The sequence below is a fragment of the Ambystoma mexicanum genome, chromosome 2q (genome assembly GCF_040938575.1).
Source record: "Ambystoma mexicanum isolate Mex_15411 chromosome 2q, UKY_AmexF1_1, whole genome shotgun sequence".
Taxonomy (NCBI): domain Eukaryota; kingdom Metazoa; phylum Chordata; class Amphibia; order Caudata; family Ambystomatidae; genus Ambystoma; species Ambystoma mexicanum.
In genome coordinates, this window is record NC_090924.1 from 984,220,207 (window position 1) to 984,239,055 (window position 18,849).

Here is an 18,849-nt window from a genome sequence, read left to right on the forward strand (position 1 = left end):
CAGAAGGGCAAATGTCTGCAAAGAACAAGCGGTTATGTACCACCATGGCTGATGGCAATTGGGCTTGTGGTGTAAAATGACAGAGGACAAGGAGGAGGCTAAAGGATGGCAGAGAGGGAGAGGGAGGAGAGAAGGGAGGAGGGGGCCAAGGTCAAAATGCATAAAGGGGGAGATGGGGAAAGAAAGCACACACAGGGGGCAGAGGGAAACCAGACGGTGCAGAAGTGTAGGGTATGTGATTATGAAGGGGGGAGACATAGGGAGACTGGCAGGGGAGACAGGGGGCAATCAAGTGACCCAAAAGGCTGGTGGACAGGGCAAGACAGGGCCTCCATTGTGGGCTTTTGGTAGTGGTGGCAGGCTCCAGCATCCTGGTTGGCCGGATTGTCACAAGGGCCAGGTGCAACCAATGGGAGGGGGGAGCAGGTCCAGGACACAAACATGACAATCAAATCAAGAGCAATGTGGTCATGCCTCAAATGGCACATCAAAACACCAGCCAGGCTGCAAGATGGCCAAAGTGGTGCAAGCAAGGAATGGGTGGTCGTTGAAATGTGTGGTGACATGGGTAACTCAGTGTGCAGCCTTCATGTGGCATATCAAAATCACTGTGGGGAAAGTGTCCCAATTCAACATTGTCAGCACATGGACCCCTCCCACCATCAGTGTGTCGTACACAGCCAAAGGGTGCATGGTACCACCTACCGCAGGAAGTGCATGAGCATAGACAGTCAAGACATAACAACTTTCATAAGCAACATGATGAAATGCGCAGTCAACATAATACTCACCAAAGTGAAGTGCAGACATGCATTTGAGAAACCATCCGGAATACCCACTAGGGGTGCACACACAAGTAGGACTGCAGGCTGGCCACAGATATGACGGAAGCCCAATGCCCATGTGTGATATGCTGTTAAACCGAGCCATCCTTGCGAGCCCATGGAAAGGGGAAGCAGGTGTAGCATATGCACATAATACATTATTATATGCAATGTTTTAAAACCATAAATAACAATTCATCATCATATACTTCATATATTCAACTTTCAACCTCAATCCCAAACTCACTCATTCATTCAATCATTTCCTAAAAAAACAAATTTGACTCATCACACATAATGTATTGTTCTCTTAATACATATGTTTCCAAAAACATAATTAACATAGATGTTATTTGGCCCGGTTTTTTTCTTTCAGGTGTCGTATTTTTTCTGATTAGTAAATTAACCAGAATATCTTGTATAGTCATTGACACGTGTTTCGGTCCACATTTAACAGAACTTGCTGTCTTTTATTGTCGGGACCTTCTTCAGGACGTAAGGCACAAACAATTGGCTCTGCCCTTATGTTTGGAATGGTGTAAGCCAAATTTCAACCTAGAAAACATACATACCGTGTCATCCCATATTTCTTTACTTTCATTACTATTTTTGTCATATGTGTATAACGTGTCAACACAGCTTACTACTCACCCCCATGTATCAATACACGGGATGGCGAGTAGGTGTATGGAATAAGTCCTTCACGGTGTCAATAGTTTAATCAAGACCCTGTGAAACAAACAGAGATACGAACTAAGTTCTCTGTATCAAATACTAACCATCTTGCATAGTAAGTGCTTGCATACACATAAAATTCTAGACTTACAATTCTTCTGTATTGAACACCACACCGAACGAGTTTTCATTGTTCTGGCTATCTCAATGTATGTCAAGATTCTCCTGACTCCAGAGTCCATCTTCATTAATTAGGTGCAGGAATCTGCTGGAATACAGACATGATGTCCACTATGATTGGTCATTCATTATAGTCTATAATGTCTAGACATATTTGGTTATTCAGTGGGTCTTTCATTTTTGTCACCCCTATATGCGGGTGAATTAAGAGCTGAATACTTTCTATAAGTCATGGTGGGTAAAGACCATGTGGACCCATGTAGTCTCTAAAATGTAGCAAACGCTACACAATAACAATAGAAGACAACCAAATGTCAAACACAGGGAATATTATTAAAGGTATTTTTTTTTCTGCCGCCCCAGCTAATGCACATAGCGTATAGCTGGTGGCCAAATTGTGCACTCATATTAAAACGTACCATGCACAGAAAAGTCATTATGGACGCTCTAAAAAAGAAATAAGAACTTGCCCTACCACCAGTGATGGTCAAAATACCCAAAATTGCGAAAAAGGATGGGGGGGCCAATATTACACAGATGCCCTCGTGTCCCCATATTTAATAGCTCCGACTAGTAAGAATACTACCGGCAGGTAGTCATAACATGCTGGAGAGGTCCAGCCAGCGTTCTAAACCTCGGCATATGCTGCCGCCGATAATTACAAAAAATGCAATGTGCTAAGGTTTATGAAATCACACCCTCGCGTCCGCGAAACACACACACTCACGTTCGCTTGCCAAGCTCTTCAGAGAGTGCATATGCGGGAAACTCCCTTTCATTCTGACAAACAAACCTAATTCAAAAGGCAAGAAATGCCACAGGCTTACCTTGAGAAGTTACGCTGCCTCGCAAAGTAAAGCAAATCTTGCCATGGCCCAAAATCAAGTTCAGCAACATTAACAAAGGACGACTAACTTTTATAGTGCATCCCCGTGTCATAGTCACCAAAAAAGGACTAAAGCCTGTTCTAAATCGGTTTGAATTCAGGAACCACAGGCAAAAATATGGATTAGGCGAAACTACTCAGACTATACACTCGTGTTGGCAAAACAATGGTACATCCAGTATGCACGGCATATATGCAGATAAAATCACAATATAAAAAATATCAAAATATATTTAAAAATATGTTAACAATGCGCCGTGTACATACATTTTTATAAAAGCAAATGTTACCAACGGGAATGGTTCCACATGGGGGAATGCATATTCCATTGTTTCTTTTCCTTTTCATGTGAACAAACACAGTTAGCACCAAAAAGAAGGTGTAATCATGTATTCGACATATTATCACAGGGTCATTACGCCTGGTATCTAGCAAAGTATAATATATCTTCTTTGCACCTAATTCTTATGTGATATCTCTCATCACATGTGCCTCATCTCTCATATTGTGCCTACCTATGCCAGGATCATACATAATATTCCTACAGGACCAATGGAATACTAAAACAGTTAGTTCAGTTCTTTATAATGAGAGCATTCCACTCGACTGATAAGTTTAGGCCATTCCGCACAGTGTCAAGGGTATATATCCACCGTTGTTCAACGCGGTGTAGTATTGTGCCCATATCGCCACCTCTCATATTTGTTTTTACATGCTGTAGCACAAACCATCTAAGGTCTGTGTCCTTGTGTTTCAATTTAGTAAAATGTTCCACAAGGGGCTTATCTGCAACTTTATTTCTAATGCAGCTCCTATGTTCCGATATGCGCTATCTCACCTCGCGTGTAGTTTTTCCAACATAAAGTAGTTGGCAAGGGCAAGAGATCACATAGATCACATTTTTAGTTAGGCAGTTGGTATGGCAGTTCATTTTCCATATACGACCACTGTAATGAAACTCCCGTTTGCTCTCAGTCAGTGGACATTCTACACATTTGCAGCATTTATAGTGGCCCAGAATCTCTGGGAGACCCCACTGTGTGGTAATTGATTGTTCTTTGGAGGGCTCCAAATAAGTGTGGACAAGTCTTTGTCTCAGATTCTGGTTCTATTTAAATGCAAACATAGGTTTTTGCAGCAGGGTCCCTGGTTGTTTTACGAGGTCCCAGTGCCTGTTTATAATCTTTTTGACATCACTGCTAATAGGATTAAATGTGGTTACACATACCAGGTGCTTGGTGTGTTGTTTTTCCCGGGTGGTTAAACAGATCTCTCGGTCAGTATATTCTGCTCTCTTGAGGTGATCTTTCACCAACCTCCTTGGGTATCCTCTCATCTCTAGTCTGTCTTTTAAATGTTCAGCATGAATTTTGAAATCCTCTTTTTCAGTACAATTCCTCCTTATTCGTAGGAATTGGCCATACAGAAGATTTTGACGTAGGCTGGAGGGGTGAAAGCTGTTGAAATGGATAAGAGAATTCTTGTCGGTTGGTTTTTTGAATAGAGAGGTAATGAGACAGTTTCCTGCTTTTTTAATAACTAGATCGAGAAAACTAACTTGACATTGATTGTATTCCAAAGTGAATTTGATATTATTATCGCATTGGTTAAGCCACTCGTGGAACTCGGTCAATGATGAAACAGACCCTTTCCAAAAAAGGAAGACATCGTCACTGTAACAATGCCAGGTCCCCAAAAAAGAATTAAGTGTTGGATGAGCACTGAGAGCATTTCCATTACCAAGAATAAACTTGTTTTCAAAGTTTGCCATATATACGTTTAAATTACGGTCACCGAAAAAAAAGGAACCGGAAATTACGACATCACACAGGAACGGGAAGGAGAGCGGGGGCCATCTTTAAAAACACAATCCATTGCCATCCGCAGCCGCCAGCACCCTTGTGAGGAAACTAAAGTTGGAAACCGGACCAATCACCGCTCAACATGCCAAAAGCACCAAAAAGGCCGGCGGATCGCATTCGCAAGCAGAGATTCTGCCCAGATGAACTCCAGGCCATGGTCGACTTCCTGGCAGAGCATGCCAATGTCGTCTTCAGCAGCGACATGCGGAGGGAGTCGACCCTCCGCAAGAAGAACATTTGGGCGGAACTGGCACAGAGGGTGAGCGCTGTTGGCAACACCCCCCGCTATGCCAGGGACTGCCGCAAGCGGTGGGACGACCTGCGGGTGCGGGTGCGGGGCCTCCTCTCCATCCACCACAGCCAGGCCCTGCAAACGGGAGGTGGCCCAAGTACCGCAGTCCAACTTGAGCCATGGGAGGAGACCTGTGCGGAGCTCATTGGCACTGAATCCATTGAGGGCGTGAGGACCATGGAGTGCGGGGGAACGACTTCTGCATAAGGAGGTGAGTGTCCACAGTGTACACTGGCAATGTCCATTGCATGATGTAAACTGACCCAGGGGCCATCGAAGGCACCCTCTCGTGTTGCCCTCCCCCCATCCAACGCACCCCCCATCCAACAAATGCTGAGGCAAGTGCCACCTAACGATGGCCCAAGTGCGAGTACATAACGCACATCAACCATAGTGCATTGACTTGCACAAACCATCATGCACACTGTCCAGCGTGGTAGGCATTGTAGTAGCCAAAATGTACATGACCAGTGCACAATGAGTCACTCCCAAACATGTGTATATGTCATCACCATGCACATGTACCACTGCCATAGCTACCCCCCAAACAGAACAAAACAAAAATGACCGAAATGTCCATGCAGCCATGTATGCAAATAGGACATTGCACATACACTAATGTTGTCCCTCTCTTCTACCCCCACAGGCACTGACCATGACAGCACAGAGCCCAAGCAAGCCGGCCAAGCACCTCCACGGGTACTGGCAGGGTCAGGCCGAAGCCAGCAACAAAAAAAAAAAACACCCCCCAACCCACGGAAAGGCCACTTGAAGCTGGCAGACCAGCATGCCATACAGCATTGGTGGCAGCAACTATGCCAACTCCCAGCTCGGCGCAGTGGAGCGTCTCAGGGGAGGCTGCTGCTACCGCACCGGATGAGTGGGAGCCCAGCCCGTCACCCATCCGGGGGCCCATGTCGGAGGAAGGCCAAGACACAATGCACAGCCCGGAGCCATGCTCCGTAACCCTGGCGTCATGCAGTGACTCCGGGGATGCACCATCACCTGTGCACAGTCTGGAACTCAACCTGCAGGGGTATTACGCCGATCCCCCCAGTCCACCCATACCGCCCCCTGCAGAGCATGCTGGTGCAAGAGGATCTTCAGATGGTCTCCCTTCTTTTGACCATCAGCGAGTGCACCAGTTGACTGATCTCATACAGAACTACATTGAGGACAATCGCCAGGCCAGGGCAGAATTGCATGTAGAACTCAATCAAATGCGGCAGTCCCTCACCGACTGCACCACCAGATTGTGTGACTCTTTGACTGACAACACGACCCGGCTATGTCATGTCCTTAATCGCATAGCAAATGCCCTTGAGGCAGGGCATCCAAGTACGGAGCCACAGCAGGAGGACACATCCGCAACCAGTGAGGCCACGCAATGCAGCCCGGAGAGACGCACTTGGCGTTCCTTGCGTCAACGGGATTTGCCTCCCCCAGACAAGGGGAGCAAGAGACATTAGGCATTCCTGCCACATGTGGGCCCCACATCCTACATGGGATGACTGCTCTGGAGTTGGGGGAGAGGGGAGATGGTGTGTTCTGGAGTTGGGGGGAGGGGGAAGGGGAGAGATGGTGTGTTCTGGAGTTGGGAGTTGGGGCGAGGGGGGAGATGGTGTGTTCTGGAGTTGGGGGCAGGGTGGATGTGGCATGGGCAGTTGCTGATGTAAGCACTATTTTGTTTTTTTTCTCATAATACACAATTGGTGTTGCAAACTTAAACCGTTGTGGACATTCTTCATTGCACATTTGTTCATTGACTACTGCCAGTGCATGGTGTACAAGTATGCATGAATCAGTTGCCCTGTGTGCCCATGTCATGACACCCTCTACTGACTTGTGTCCTGGAGACCTTGTCCACTGTAAGTACAGAGCATTGCATGTCCCTCAAGTGCACAGCCTCAATGACCCTTTGTTGGCACTTCACCCTCCGCCTTCACTGCATCGTCCTGTGGTTGTAGCAGTACCATGTCAGGGGTGATAGCCGCTCACGTAGGGATGCACTTTTTGTCCATCTGCACATATGGCATGGGCCCATTCGACACCAGATATCAGTGGAGGGGTCACCCACCAGTCCTGCTTCGCCGGCACATATGTGCATCATGCAAGCCAGGTGACTGCTTCATCTACACGCATGCACGGGTATGGCCATTGTCTGGTTGCCCCATGGCCCTGTTCAGGGGGTTCGTGACAGGGGTCATGTGGCTTGCTGTCAAGGGACAGCCAACAACAGCTGCATGTGTCACCAAATGAGGTGGGTGTGTGGACTGTCATGGTGGAGAACAGTACTTGGCTGTCATGGCAGGGTTTCAATGATGGCCATCTGCACATGTCCATGGATGTATTGCGCACGATCATGGACACAAATATGTGTCCGATGCAATGTAATGCAGTGGGGTGTTGCGTCTATATGATGGCCCATGAACGATGGTGTGGACATCTTGGGGTACATGTTCCTTTGTTGCATGCTGCTGTCCTGATGTCGGATCAATGGGGTGCTGTGTACTGTGTACATTCTTATTTGGGTGTGATGGCTGTAGTCTGTGGATCATGGTCATCACCCTGTTCTGATCCATTCTATGGTGATTCCCAACACTCCTATGGGTGTGCCATGCCGGTGACGTGATATCGTACCCCTGCTGCCCTCTGTGAATTCCACTCCCAGGGATGGGTCTCCAATGTGGTGCCAGGCTGGGGGATGCCACATTGTGCATGTGCAGTGTGTCCTCCGATATGCGCTTACGGTTGTGGTGTCCGCCAATGAGTGGTGCTGGTGTAGTGTGATTAGCCCTTGTAAGTTGGTGGAGATGTAGTGTGATGTGAGTGCCTTATTCTAGCAAAGTGGGAATCTGTTCATATCTGCCGTTGCACTGGTTCTGTGGCAGGTTTGTTGTCGGGGTGAACACCGTACAATGGCTTCATCGTTTCAACCCAGCTGGTTCATGCAGGCACCCACCCCATTGACCCCAGTGAACTTGCATGACACAGTCAGACGACTCAACAGCCAGCCAGGCAGGTCATCCTGTATGTTGGACCATGTGGCGTGGTAGCGTGGTGAACTGCTGGCCCTTTGAGTCATGTGTAGTTGTTTGGTATCGGGCCCACCCATGTATGTGGTTCTTGGTAGAGTTGGATTCCATCTGCACGTAGGGGGAGTGGTATTGTTTGCAGTTGCTGTCAGCCACCTGCATGCCATGCTGTTCCACATACGACCTGTGGGTGCTGTCAGGGGCACCATTGTCATTTGGCATGCCTCCATTTGCATTAGGTCCAGCTTTACTGTTGTGTATGTCATGGGTGGTCCATGTTGGGGATTGGTGGACCCTTGTGTGCTTGGGGAGGTGTGACGGCACTTGTATATGTGGCCACCTAATGGACGGTTGTGACATGCCACTGTGTGCTGGTAGGTACCTTTGGCATGGGTGTGGGGCACAGGCAACACCATCACTTGTGCCGGGTTGGCACTGTACATTTGTATGGTGCTCACTTTTCTTGTGTCTGTGGCGCAATATGGTGGTGACGGTGTCACAGTCTAGGTGGTCTGGGGTCTCTATCTGGTAGGACTTCTCCTAGAGTGGCCGGACATGCTGCGTGTGCATGGGGGCTGCTGGGGTGGTAACGGAGGCTGCACTGGTGCTGCATGCAGGGCCTGTCTCCCCCTCCTTCTACCCCTGTGTCTCCTCAGTGGGGGGGCGTGGTGTTGTTGCAGGGGTTTGTGTGGTTGTGGCCTTGCTTGTTCGATTGGTGTCATCTTGGTGTGGGAGGGAGGTGCTGTGTGGGTGTGTTCCTTTTCTGCTGTGGCAGACTCCTGGACTCCATCTGTGTTGCATGTGTCCACCTGTGGCTCTGGGTCCCACTGCTCAGGGTTCTTTACTCCTTCTCTGAGATGCCTGTATGTACTCCATGCCGGTAAGGTACTTTACGGCCTTGAGGAGGCCATAATTTACGTGTGCTCCTTACTTGTGATCAGCTCCGGTTTACGCCATGCCGTTAATTTCGGCATGGTGGGGCGCGCGCGCGACCCAAGACCGATAATTATGGCATTGTAGTTTACGGTGCCGTAATTTATGGTCTGAGGTGTCGGAATGGCATGGAGCGGGAAACCATGCTGGTAATTCATGACCGGCATGGTTTGTACCTTACCTCCATGCTCAGAATGACCCCCATTGACATTGCGATGGACCACTTTTCTTTTTTCATGCTGGGGATTTTTGTTTTTTATTGGATTTTCTTTTTTTTTGGTAATAGCTTTCATTATTTATTAATTTGCAAGTTTTATTTTCATTATGTTATTTCACTACGTTTTCAATACATTTATTTTAACTTCATGATTGGTGTTGTGTACTATCCTTGGTTTTGTGCATGTCTCAATGTACATTGCTTCAGTCATGTGTTGCCACTGTGTGGCTCTGTTGTGCATTTATGCATGGGCATGGTGGTTCTTTTAACAATGTCATGGCATGGGTAATTTGGGAGTGGGTGCAGTGGATGATTGCATGCTTGTACTGGGGGGAAAGGGGGATTTGGGTTGGCATTAGGGCCATGGGTCTGTTTTGTTAGGACGTTTTGTTAGGACATGTTGTTTGGTGGGCCATGTGTTGGGGCCTGCTAGCAGGTTCCCGTCAATGGGGGTGGTTGGGGGGGTGGGTAGATATGAGTCAAGGCCTGCTGGCAGGTGCCCGTCAATGGGGGTGCGGTCGGGACACATGAGTCAGGCCTGCTGGCAGGTGCCCATCAATCGGGGGCCTGGGGGGACCTGAGTCGGGGCCTGCTGTCGGGTGCCCATCAATGGGGGTGGTTGGGGAGGTGGGGGACATGAGTCGGGGCCTGATGGAAGGTGCCCGTCAATGGGGGTGGTTGGGGGCGGTGGGGGGACATGAGTCGGGGCCTGCTGGCAGGTGCCCGTCAATGGGGGTTGTTGGGGTGTGGGGGGACATGAGTCGGGGCCTGCTGGCAGGTGCCCGTCAATGTGGGTGGGGGGGCATGTGTCGGTGCTCCCGAGTGCATGGTGCCATGTGGCCTGTCTGTGGGGCAAGTTGTGGGGCGATGGGCTGCCTGTGGGCCATGGTCTGGGGTGATGGGCTGCCTGCGGGGCATGGGGCAGGGGGGCACACCCGGGAGGGCACACACTGCCAAATCGCATGTGAAAGTCCATGCGTACCCCCGGAATACAAGTACCCCGCTCGCGCCAGTGAAAACACGTGTGAAAGTCCACGCGCACCACCAGAATACACATACCCCGCTCACGCCAGCGAAAATGCATGTGAAAGTCCACACGCACCCTTGGAATTTTCAGACCCCGCTCGTGTCAGCGAAAACGCGTGTGAAAGTCCACGCACATCCCCGGAATACACGTACACCAGTGAAATCGCGTGTGAGAGTCCACGCGCACCCCCGGAATACACATACCCCACTCACACCAGTGAAATCGCATGTGAAAGTCCACACACACCCCCGGAATACACGTAACCCGCTCGCAACAGCGAAAGCGCGTGTGAAAGTCCATGCGCACCCCCAGAATATGCGTACCCAGCTCGCGCTAGCTAGCGAAAATGTGTGTGAAAGTCCACGCGCACCCCCGGAATACGCGTACGCCAGCAAAATCGCATGTGAAAGTCCACGTGCACCCTCCCCATGGCCTGCAGGAAGCCCATCACCCCTGGGCATGCCCCAGAGGCAGCCCATCACCCCGTTCCATGGCCCACAGGCAGCCCATCACCCCAGTCCATGGCCCCGCAGGCAGCCCATCACTCCTGGGAAGGGCCCGCAGGCAGCCCATCACCCCAGTCCATGGCCCACAGGCAGCCCATCACCCCAGTCCATGGCCCAAAGGCAGCCCATGACCCCATGGCATGCCCCGCAGGCAGCCCATCACCCCAGTCCATGGTCCACAGGCAGCCCATCACCCCAGTCCATGGCCCGCAGGCAGCCCATCAACCCTGGGCATGCCCCGCAGGCAGCCCACCACCCCAGTCCATGGTCCACAGGCAGCCCATCACCGCAGTCCATTGCCCACAGGCAGCCCATCAACCCTGGGCATGCCCCGCAGGCAGCCCACCACCCCAGTCCATGGCCCACAGGCAGCCCATCACCCCAGTCCATGGCCTGCAGGCAGCCCATCACCCCTGGGCATGGCCCGCAGGCAGCCCATCACCCCAGTCCATGGCCTGCAGGCAGCCCATCACCCCTGGGCATGAACGGCAGGCAGCCCATCACCCAGTCCATGGCCCGCAGGCAGCCCATCGCCCCAGTCCATGGACCACAGGCAGCCCATCACCCCTGGGCATGCCCCACAGGCAGCCCATCACCCCTAGGCATGCCCCACAGGCAGGCCACACCACAGGGTGGACTTTTTCCATGCATTTTACCTGACGCAGTGGGGTACGCATGTTCTGAGGGGTGCACGTGGACTTTCACACACGGTTTCACTGCCGTATGTGTATTCCTGAGGTGCGCAGGGAGTTTTACATGCGTTTTCAGTAGCGCGAGCGGGGTACGTGTATTCCGGGGGTGCGCGTGGACTTTCACATGGGTTTTTGCTGGCGCGAGCAGGGTACGTGTATTCCGGGGGTGCATGTGGACTCTCACACGCGATTTCGCTGGCGAGAGCGGGGTACGTGTATTCCGGGTGTGCGTGTGGACTTTCACATGCGGTTTCACTAGCGTACGTGTTTTTCCAGGGGTGCGCGTGGACTTTCACACGCGGTTTCGCTAGTGCGAGCGGGGTACGCATATTCCGAGGGGTGCGCAGGGAGTTTTCCACGCGTTTTCATGTTTGAGGGGCTGAATGCTGGTCCACTGGCCTTTGTGCCATGTAGGGGATTTGTGTAATGTTTTTGCCGCACTGGCGGGGTTGGGGCATAACTGGCGCTGCTGCAGAGTCGCTGCGCCACTCTGCGCCACGGCTGGTTATGGATGTAAGTATCCATGAATACGCTGCACGCTGAAATGTGTTTTGGCGCACGCGGCTGGTGCAGACTAGCGCACGTTCCCTCTGTGCACCAGCCGTGTGTGCCACTCGTGCACTGATTTCTGTGAATTACCCCCATTATCTTTCGGATACATTCTTCAATACACTTTTGCTTTTCGAAAAACACTTTTGTGGGTTGCGCTTCTGGAATCAGCCATATAGATCACACAATGTTGATTGTTCCATGTAGTATGTTTATTCTTTGCATTAATTTTCATGCAACTTCAATTTTCATATATTCACATGTTCACATTTATTTTTCTTTGTGTTCTGCATTAGTTTTCATGCAAATTTGATTTTCATATATTCACATGTACACATTTTTTTCCTCTCAACATGTGTTTCCCCACGGTATATGCCCGTGGTTCTTCAGGAGAGATACTAAATTTGGATTCTTTTTACAAAAGTGTTTTCCGAAAAGCAAAATTGAATTAAGATATTGCTGCAGTCGGATTATAGAAACACTTAGGGTGCAGATTCTAAACAAACCTACAAGTTAAATTTGGCAGAAAAATATATCGCCAAAAGTGGAAAACAAAGCCGACAAGGACTGCAATCTGGCAATCAAAATTCTTCAATACACTGATTGTAGGAGTATTTCCAATCATAATGTGAAGTTTACAGTCACTGTGTCAAATAAGGACAGGCAATGAAATACTTCCAGTCTCAATTATGTGTCCCCTGTGTGCTGAGCTAAACACCTACATCTATGAACTTTTCGGAATTGTTTGGGGCCATCAAAGCTGATGTACGATATCACCAACACCCATAAATATGTCAGGAATATGTCTATAGTCTTTGCCATTTGTTGTTGTGAAAGCTCTCTACCTGGCAGCCCTCGGCTGTGCCATTTGTTGTTGTGAAACCTCTCTACCTGGCAGCCCTCGGCGGTGCCATTTGTTGTTGTGAAACCTCTCTACCTGGCAGCCCTCGGCGGTGCCATTTGTTGTTGTGAAACCTCTCTACCTGGCAGCCCTCGGCTGTGCCATTTGTTGTTGTGAAACCTCTCTACCTGGCAGCCCTCGGCGGTCTTTTAATTTTTTTAAGTAATCAGGAGGTGAAAGCTAGGACCTATTTATTTCAATGACAATGCAGATAAGTTTTGCATAAAAAGAAACATGTCTTACAGTTCGAAATGCAGCTCAGTCTGTCAGAGAGACAACTCAAAACAACAAATGCCACAGCAAACTTTTTCTCTCCTCGGTTTTTTTTTCCACTGTCTCTATTTTCTGTCTGTGTTGGGCCTTATTATAGTGACTTCAGCTTCCCCTGCACCTTTCGAAAGGATCTCTATGTCTTTAGCCAATCACTATGGCTTTGTATTCTCTACCTTAACAAATCACTTAACATAACACGTCATCAAGTTTGAATCACAATATCTTGATTTAAGTAAAACATATTTACCCAATAATGCATTCTTACTTCCTTTCCACTGCAAAGTGCTGAAATAAACGTGGGCTCATTGTGTTCATTGCTTCATGTAACAATTTGTTTGCACTATGACATGTTGCAAACTCACTCTGGACCGTCTTATGTAGAGTAGTATTGCCTTTGTATTCCTAGAGTTTAGCTAGTACCAACCTTGTTCATTCAATGCTTTAATCGGTACCCCATCATTTTATTACAAACAAAACAGAATGGTACATTTCAGAGCGGACAATAACACCGACAAATAGTGTAAACATTAAGTAAATAAATAAAGGGTTGTGGAGTAAGGGTTTAAAATGAGTCGCTGTGGGGTTGAGGTGGGGATGCAAAATTTTAAAAAAATAATAATCTGTGTTTTTCAGTGTTTTTCCACAATGAAATGTACCACTCTGTAATTGTTTTCGGTAAGGTCACGTATAACCCTTTAATCCTGCATTTTACATCTTATTGCAGTTTAACCCTTCTGTGGCTAATCCATTCTCTGGGAATCTGGACTTTAATAATGAGACACACTGATTGCTGCTGTATTTTAGCAAATGCAACTTCTAAGCAGTTGACTCCCCCAGCATAAAACAGCCATTGTAGTGTAGGAATTGTGATAGTAGTAAAGATACATTTCCTGTTCTCGTTTTTGTATCCGCATAGCAAAGTGCCCACATCACTAAAACCTTACATTTACATATAGCACCACCCCCTTAAATCTTTCCTCACACCATGGTACTCCTTTCATCTTTCACCTTTTATCCTGACAGGATGCAGACGGGTCGAGTGCTGAACGGCTGCTCTCTAATCCCATCTTCATCACTAAACTATGGCTGTGATCATAGCAATATATTTAATGCCACAGTGCCTGCTTAACCTGTCAAATTGTCAGCCCCTAAAGTTTCACCATACTATAGTATCCTGGTGAAATCATGTGACTGCGTTTGGAGTGTAGAGGAGGATCCCAGGGGCCCGGGTCTGTCAGAAAGCACAAACATAACTGTAAGATATGTTGCACAAACGGAAAGAAATGTTAATAATGTCTACTATATATACTTGGGAATGTGAAGGTGGGGGAGAGGATGTTATTGAATTTAGTTGGTCTGTAAGTTGGAGGCTGCTGCCTTGTGGACTTGGGCCACTGAGTCATGGGCCAGGACGATGTACTTGCCTCCAGGCCAAAAGTTGCCAGTCCTGCTCTTGTGAATCATGGCATCCGCCCATTTCTGTTGCAAGTGTGCTGCTCATGAGATATGCACCCACAATCAGCACATGAGCAAACTCCCAAATCCTTTTCCTCTCAAACCCAGCGTCCCAATATTCCAAGCTCCGATTTAAGTCTAACCAAAACCTTATCACCCATCTCTCGGTACCTGGAGAGCAATGTGTCCAGAAAGAGGAACGAGGCTGTCGTGGCAACACCTTGCACCTTGCACCATGCCTCCATGTTATTGGCAAGGCGTGCTTACTTGTAGAGTGGAAATGTTCCTCGGTGTATTTGTATGGATATCACATTTAAAAACAGAGAACGCAAATCTCTATTGCCGGAGTTTATTAACAAACTGCTTCTTGAATGTGAGAAATAGCGCAAGTTAGCATTGCCCCCTACCGGATTAAAACAATATATATCGACATAATCACGTAATTCTCTTCTTCAAATGTATTCAACAATTTAAACCCCTGCATTCGCATTGCTGAGAATATCACGGACTGTGTCAGCTTTTCAGAAAACATGGTCCACTCATTTAAGGAAAGACAAAGGCCATTTTAAATATTCGTGTTTGTGTCTTTTATGTGTTTGTAACGGCTGAAAGTATTACATTGTTTAAACGAGAATGTGAGGTAATTGGTAGGAGGTTGTGGACACAAATAGAGTTAAATTAGTTCATAGAAGGAATTATATGCTGCAAACAAAACCGGGTACAACAATAAAAAAAAATGCAGATTCGATATCTACCGCCAATGCACAATTCACAATGCCTTGCTTTAATCAAGAGGGATTGTTATAAGCAAATATCTTAAAAAGGGATTCAAATGAAGTGCTGGGATGGTTTACCTGTAATCTCCACTTAATACAATTCGGGTCTTCCTCGTCTCAGTCCTCACTCTTTGAAGGCGTAGGACTTTGCGCCAATCATCTTGTTACATTTTCCTACTTTTTAGTTTGGGCTATTAGGTGGCGCTTTAGGGCTGCCCATAAGCCAGCACTATTGTATTTGAGTACAGCTAGGAGGGAGATGGCACATGAGGAGAGACACACAGCTTGAGGGTATTGTTTTGTTATTTACCCACCCCTTGACTGCCCATGGCGACTCCCACCCACTACCTGCCCCCCACCAATCAAAACACATCCTCCTGATATCTCTTTGAGCTAACTCTATCAAGAAGTAACATCAAACTTGAGCATGTTGTATTCCTAAGCCTTCTGCTGACAGTTAATGGCTTCATTGCAGATGTAAATGGCTACTTGTGCAATAATAATGTCTTAACCAAGAGTGTCTTCAGCCACTTGATTTAGATCTCTTCCATGCACTGAATTCTTGTTAAAAACAAGCAACTACAATGCCAAGAGTTTTTGCTCGAGGAATTCTACTGCGTGCGATGCAATAAATACATTCTTAAGTACCATTCAATCATGCACATGTAGAACGCCCTGCCCACCTCCCATGTGAGGGACTCTCTGAGGCTGCGTGGGATGCAGTCATTGTTTTTCTATTAGGGTCCAGTTATCGCATTTCCAGCTCTTCCCATACAGTGTAATATAAAATGAGCAGGTGCGTTGTAAGTGGGGAATAATGAAAAGATCATATGCCCAGGTAGTCACTACATTTTACAGATGTTGCGCTCTTATGGCCAGGTAGTACCAGTATACCAGTGCCTAGCTAATCCCTCACCCATGCCTACACAAACGCCCAAACTGTTGGCTTTGCCACTGCTTGTTTTTTTACCACTTTGCTTCAAGGTACACATATGACACCCTACCTTGGAACCTTCTGTCAGTACCCAAAAAGAACTGGTGGATGGGATGTCGGGGGATAGAAGAGGATTGTCAGTACTGTAAAGAAAAAGAGCAGTATTAGACATAATGAAGATTACCCAATAATAATCCCTGCATTAACTCCACGTCCTCCTCTCAATTGTCCCAGACCATACTCTTTGAAGATTACCCAGGATCTGACCGGATGCCACAAGAAGGAACAAGGCAGAGCCAGGATACTGCAAAAGCCCAGTGTACCTTTATTCAAAAACCCAAATTCAAGGAATAACTTCTTGGAACAAACCTGAAGAAAACCCTTGATCTTCTCACCCGGGAAGCCAGTCCATAATGGTGCGCTAATGTACTGGAAGATGCCCATGTTGCTGCCCTACAGGCGTCCAACAGAGAGACATCCCTGACCACAGCTCAAGATGTGGCCATCCCCTAGCAGAGCGATCCACCACCATCTCAGGAAGCGGAACCCCCAAAGGGAATCTGCTGAAGCAGTTGTGACCTTGATCCATCTGCTGATGGTCATATATGATACCTTGCAATCCTTGTTTCTCCCCACCCCCCAAAGGAGAAGAACTAACTATTGGAGAATTTGAATGAAGATACCTATTCACATAGGCAAGGAGAACCACACTTACATCCAACCACATCAACTAAGGCCTAACCTCTGGGTCCAAATCGCCTGGCATAGTCGGAATGACCACCTCCTGAGAAAGAGGAAAGGTGGATTCCATCTTCGGACGAAAATTCATGTCACATCGCAATGTCACAGCCTCAGGAGAGACAGACAAGTAAAGAGGAGAACACAAGCGTGGCCAGGTTGGTCTGAAACCTCACAAAAAAGGAGCCTAGGAGACTTGCACTCCATCTGGAATACTAAATATAAGGCCAAATGCCTAGATGGTTGTATGAAGTTAGTTCAGACAATGTGATATGGTAAAATAAATAATAGAAAGCAATTTAATAAATAGGAAAGGTTAGATGACATGTGTTTTGAACCATGAAAGGTCTGTATCAAGGCTAAAAAATCTGTCACTTATAAGAAAAATGTCCAATTGATTATAAGAGGTCTATAATTGTGCTGACGCGCAGAACAATATTTGGGTCCATTGGCTTAGAAGGGATGCTAATCTGTTGTCATCCATCTGCCTTTCGGTGATGTGTCGCATTCAAGATCTGAAACCTAGCCCCAATGAACAGATGTTTTTGAACAAGATCTAGCTGGGATTTTCTCTGGTTGATAAGAAAGTCATACTCAGTTAGGCCCTTTGATACCACCAGGACTGCTTCCTCCATCTCCCGACGGGAGCTCACTGAGACAGGAGACAGTCCAAGTAGTGATAGACTTTCAAATCCTTCTCATGCAACACTCACACCCCCATGATTGGAGCCAGTATTAATCTAATCACCCTGGGAGCTGAGACAGAAAGGCAGGAAAGCAAACTGAAAATGCTGGCCTGCAACCGCAAACCATGGAAACCTGTGGCGGGGTGGGTAGTTTGGTATGTGTATGTAAGCGTTGCTGAGGTATAAGGATGCCAGCCAATTTCCTGTTGCAATCAACTGGATCATTCCCTGCAGGTTTTATATCTGGAAAGGCAGGTTGCAAACAAACTGTTTGACTCCCTTTAGATTTAGAACCAGCCAGAATCCCCCTGATGCCTCGAACACCAGGATTATCCTGGAGTAAAATCTTTGACCCCAAGACCTCAGTGGGACCGGGCAAATTACCTTATTGTCTAGGAGATGTTGAATCTCTGCTTAAAGACAGCAGTTTCTCTTCAGAGGACCCCGAGGCCAAGGGATATCTATGACTTCTCGGTCTGAAGGAGGTGATGAACCTTTGTGCGATATCCTTCTCTCAGAATGTTAACCAACCAGGAAAGCTTAATGGAGGAGATCCAGGTTTCCCTGAGGAGAAAGATCCTTCCCCTGAAATTCCAGATAGTATTCCCTGCAAGTCAGGAGTCATCTTTGGAGGAGATGAGTTTCTAAACTTCTGACCCGCTGCACTCTGTCTGCTTCTGAAGGTCGGCCGATTGGCTCCAGCTGAAGAATGTGAGAATCTTCACTCATGAACCCAGTGGGGTCCGTAAATCAGTAACACGTCATACTCAGGATGGGATGCAGAATAACTCTTACACCAAATAATAAGACTGATTCAGGAAGTTGACAAAAAGTCTCCTCCGACTGTTTTATTTTCAATTGTCTAAAACAGGAAGTTTCAACAGACATCAACAGATGTTGTACAGCATTCTCAATGAATTTCATAAAAAATATAGTTTTATAGCAAAAGCTCATCATACTTGACACCATACTGAGCACCACACACCGTGGGTAATAATAAGCAGCGCTCAGATACCTGAGGGTTTGTAGCGCTATATAAAAGCCTAATTATTATTATTATTATTATTATTATTATTATTATTATACTATGTGGCAAACAACAAAAACCTATGGGGGGTTGTGATTGGCTTAAAGGGAACATCTAAGTATACTTTCTATATAAGGACGGGTTGTAATTGGGTCTCTATAGTCAGGTGGACAACTTATACCCATCCTTAGTGCAAGTCATCTCCAACAGTTATTAGATACACGGTACACCATTTCTATCAACCTATAAGGACCTTCATTTTACGTCCCACTACAATTGGTTGGAACTCTTGTTCCAACCTTCTGGAACATTTGGCTCACTAGCAGCACGTAAGATGGTACCCCAGGTAACAGTGGGTGGACTTCACTGTGTCTCGCCAAC